This window comes from Myotis brandtii, unplaced genomic scaffold (assembly GCF_000412655.1).
Source record: "Myotis brandtii unplaced genomic scaffold, ASM41265v1 scaffold5, whole genome shotgun sequence".
In the NCBI taxonomy this organism is placed as follows: Eukaryota; Metazoa; Chordata; class Mammalia; order Chiroptera; family Vespertilionidae; genus Myotis; species Myotis brandtii.
Genome location: NW_005369060.1, coordinates 2,769,649 through 2,774,814, shown reverse-complemented (window position 1 = coordinate 2,774,814; position 5,166 = coordinate 2,769,649).

The window sequence follows — 5,166 nt, the reverse complement described above, 5'->3', positions numbered from 1 at the left end:
AGGTGCACATGAGCATGCACACACACACACACACACACACACACACACGTTGCATTTTTTTTCCAGATTCCAGTAATAATAACCATTATTTTAAGCCCCTAAAATAGGTTTTTATGGTACTTCAGAAAATCTGAACTCCATTTTTCTTTCTGCTTCTCCAAAGATCCTAGCTACTATAGCATGGGTAGGGGGAGAAAAAGCAGAGACTTCATATCTATAGTATTTCTCTTCTTCTCCCAAACCCATATGTGCTCTAAAGCTTTCCAGTTCCAGTAATAATAACCATTATTTTAAGCCCCTAAAATAGGTTTTTATGGTACTTCAGAAAATCTGAACTCCATTTCTCTTTCTGCTTCTCCAAAGATCCTAGCTACTATAGCATGGGTAGGGGGAGAAAAAGCAGAGACTTCATATCTATAGTATTTCTCTTCTTCTCCCAAACCCATATGTGCTCTAAAGCGTCCCAGTTAGCCTAGAAACAGACAAGATGTGTATCCATCCAGCATGTGGAGTTGAGCCACAGCCCCTGGTACATTTTTACATCCACTGATTTATAAGAAGAATGAGGAGACTCAAAGGCAAATAACTCAAATATGGCCCAAGATTAGAGTTCAGACATAGATGGCATGTCTGGCAGGCAAAGGTGAGGAGAAAGATAAGGTAAATTGCTTGGGAACACTTCAGGAAGAAAGAAATCATTCCAAGGGAAGAAGGTATCTAGCGAGAAACCTTCTTATCTAATAAGACTCATCCACAGAGCCTAAAGTTTAGAGGAAAGTGGCAATTGCAGCTATTTTGAAATAGCTATTTGAACCTGCCTGTACCAAGAAAAGTGAAAGAAAAGCAGTGTGGAGATGCAGCAGAGGACATGGCCAGTCAGGGCAGAGCAGATGGATGGCATTAGTCCCAGCAGAGCAGTGACAGCAGCGACTGACCCATCCACTGAGAAGACCAGAGTCTGAAGAAATAAGTCAGTGTTGGGGGTGATCTAGCCTGCAAAAATCTAGAACTGCATTCTTATACCTTTTGGATGTTGCAGATTACTGGAGCACAAGTATTCAATCCTCAGATACTTATTTCTAAAAGGTTATAGCTACCCACTGTAGAAGTACAACAGCTAATTGAATTCCTAGCAGGAATTTCATACAGGAACCTACCTATATTTTTAGCTGCTCTGAGTTTCTGTTGACAGGTAGTGTCTGAAGTGTCAATACATACAATGACATCCGAAGCCCAAGTTAGTATCTGCCTAGGCACCTGAGTCTCCACTTAGACTACCACCGAGACAATGTGGAGATTTCTGGTGTAAAAGGTGGATGGCCATTTTGGGCCCTGTATTTGCAAATCTTGTCCTTTTGTCTTCAATGCTACCCTAAATTTTAAAAAAATGCAATGATAAAAAATATATGTTTTTGCTTTGAATGAAAGTATATTTGAGCTTACTTCATTTCTTTACCAAGTTTTTTAAGATATGACATCAGAGAATTAATATGCCCTGCAGCCCAAATATCTTGTTGCTATACCTTCCAACTGGATGATATTAAAAGTAATTGAAAAAGGTTTCAAAATTATGGGAAGGAGTATTAACCATCCCATTTTTCTGCCTCCCTTTACAAAAACCCTTGAAAAACAATGCTTCCACGTTTTTGCCTCTCATTTTTTCCTGAATCTACTCCAATATGTTCTCACAAACTTTATGTTAACAAATCCAATGTTAATTCTTAGTCCATATTTTATTCAATCTGTGAGGAGCAATTGACACATTTGTTCACTCATTTTCTGGCTCCAAAATTTATTTATCTGGTCTGGGCCTTTCCCCTGATGTCCAGATTCATGTATATTCAACTGCCTATTTCACTTTTTCACTTGATAGCTAAGACATTTCAAACTTAACATGTATAAAATCAGTCTTCACTTCTTCTTCCTCTACCCTATTCCCTCTCTCTGTTTTCCTCAATCTCAATAAATGTCAACTCTGTTCCTTTGTAGGCCAAAAAACCTTGGTCTCACTCCCCTCTTTTTCACACACCCCTTCATTAAATCCATCAGCAAATTCTACAAGCTTGACCCTCAAAATATGTCCAGAATATGACCAATTCTCAACATCTCCATCATTGCTACAGTGGTCTAAATTTCCATCATCCATTATCTGGATAATTCTAATAATCTCCTAACTGAACTTTTTGTTTTCAGTCTTTCTCCACACTGAAATCATAATGTTTCTGTTAAAATTAGATCACATCGCTCAAAATCCTTGCATAGCTTGTTATCTATCACAGAGTGCATTCCGAAGTTCTTAGTACCATGTCTTACAAGGCTTGGCCTAATTTGGAGCTCACCATCTCTTTGATGTCATCTCCTACTACGCTCTCTCTGCTTTCTTCCACTGCAGCCATGCTAACCTACCTGCTGTTCCTCAACACCCGAAACATACTCCCATCTCAGAGTCTTTGCACTCACCACCTGGAATTTTCTTCTTATGGCTCACTCTTTCTCTTCCTACTTGTTTCCTCTTAAACATCCTCTCATCATAGACATCTTTTCTGACTCTCCAGCTACTTATAAAAAGAACACTACCTCTTCCACTTGTCATTCTCCTACCACTTGCCTAGCTTTGCTTCTCCTTCACAGCACTAACCATCACCTGACATAATTATGTGTGCCAATTAGAATATAAGCTCCATCAAAGTAGAAATATTGTTTGCTTTGATCATTGATGTGTCCCCATCACTCACATCATATTTCATCTCCTCCAAGACTTGTATTTTTTCACATTTTAATATCTATAAATTGGGGATGCATCTTAATATGCAACATTTTTTTTCTTTCTTAGTATTTCATGTAACAAATTATAATTGACATCTTAGATTCAATGTAATATGGTATTGGCATTGAAAACATGTTTTGAACAACAAATAAATCCCATTTAATATATCTTCAGAAGTCTGGAGCTCAAGCTGTTGGGTAAAAGGCTACTGATTACAATTATATAACATAATCTACTGATTTTGAATGTTTATCTAATTTATACTAAGATAGAGATAACAGAAAATAATAGATTAAAAGTATTAAGGAAAGGGAATTATCAAATTGAAATAGCCTAGAGTAAGGAAGAGACAATACAGTCAAGAGAATCACCAGAACTTATTTAAAAGCTTAAGGTAATTAATCAAACAGACTGATATAAATCACTAGCCCCTGAGGGAAACACTGTATTAACATATAAAACAAAAATTATTCATAATGGTAACCTGAGACCTAGTCATCACAAAATGAATAAGATATTTAGTAAGTTCAGTTTAAGAAGCAGAAAAATGGGTAGCATGTGTGTGTTAAGATTCCTTAAAATAAAAAAATAATTTGGCTTTTAAAAGTAATAAAATTTAATAATCTGGAACATTCATTTCAGTGGCCCACTTAAGGCCCCCTTGATGTCATCATTATCAGGGTAATTCTGAGGATTTCTATTGGTATCACTGTGCATTTACTAAATTTCATGATCACATACTAGAAGAAAATCTGGGGAATATCAAGGTTATAAAACCTTTTTACATGAATTCGAATCTTATTTTGATGGATACTCTGAGTTGAAATTTATTGGGGGAAAAAATGCTCATTTTCTTGTGCTTACATAGTACGTGCTCCTGCAAGTGAATAAATGTACCTTTTACCTGACTTGCTTGCTTCATGAAAGATGATACAGTGAAAAAATATCAAAAATTTCTTATTGTAATTCTCTTTCTGCTCTGTTGTTTATACACCTTGTTAAGTTATATATATCATCATAAATTTAGAAATATTTTTATTAACATAAGATAAAATGAAAGTAAAGTCAATAGGTAAATCATAGAGAGTTGGGAAAGGAGGGTAGTTTGGGGCATGGTTATCAATGTTATATTTTATCTTTGCTAGTTCATATTTTCTGTAATAAAACATTACTTCTTCAATAAAAAATATTGAAATGTTAACTTTGTTAACTTTTTCAGTTCCTCGGTTGTTACATAGGATTAGCAATTCCTAAAAGATTAGTTATAATAACAAAATAATGCCATAATGACAGTAATCTGAATGATATCTGTTACACAGAAAAAATAATCATTAGTAGTAGTATTAAATTTGTTGTTGTATAAAAATTCTAGAATAAATCATAGGCAGAAAAATCTCAGGCATCTCTTGTGGCAATACTATGTTTACAGATACAGCTCCTAGGGCAAGGGAAACTAAGGAGAAAATAAACAAATGGCACTATATCAAACTATAAAGCTTCTGCACAGCAAAAGAAACCAGCATCAACATGAAAAGGCCCACTTTATGGGAGATCATATTTGCCAATGATACATCTGATAAAGGGTTAATATCCTAAATAAATAAAGAACTCATACAATGCAACAAAAAGAAGACAAACAATACAATTAAAAAATGGGGAAAGGACTTGAATAGGTACTTCTCTAATGAGGACGTACAGAGGGCCAAGAGACATATGAAAAAATCTCAATGTCACTATCATCAGAGAGATGCAAATTAATAGGACAATGAGATATCACTTCCCACCTGTCAGAATGGCTACTATCAATAAATCAACAAACAACAAGTGTTGGTGAGGATGTGGAGAAAACCTAGTACACCGCTGATGGGAATGCAGACTGGTGCAGCTACTATGGAAAAGAGTATGATTAAAAACAACTGTCATTTGACCCAGCAATACCACTCGGGGAAGATATCCTAAGAATCCTGAAACACCAACCAGAAAGAATATATGCAGCCCTATGCTCATAGCAGCATTATTTACAATAGCTAATATCTGGAAACAGTCCAAGTACTTATCAGCAAACTAGGAGCCCAGCGTGCGATTCGAAATTGCTCGGGTCGCCTTCCCTCAAGTCACTTAGGGATATTTTCCCATTGATTTTTAGAAAGCATGGAAGAAAGAGGAAAAGACAAAGAGAAACATCAGTGTGAGAGGGACACATCAATTGGTTGCCTCCTGCATGAGCCTTGACCTGGGCCCACAGCACAGCAGCCCCTGCAGCAGCTGCCAGTCTGGACATGCCTTGCTCCCCAGGCCCCACAGCCTGCTGGTCCAGCCTTGCCTCACTCCTCAGACCCCGCAGCAGCCAAGGCTGCTGCTGGTCCAGCCCTGCTGCCCTCTCCCGCCCTTGAAGCAGC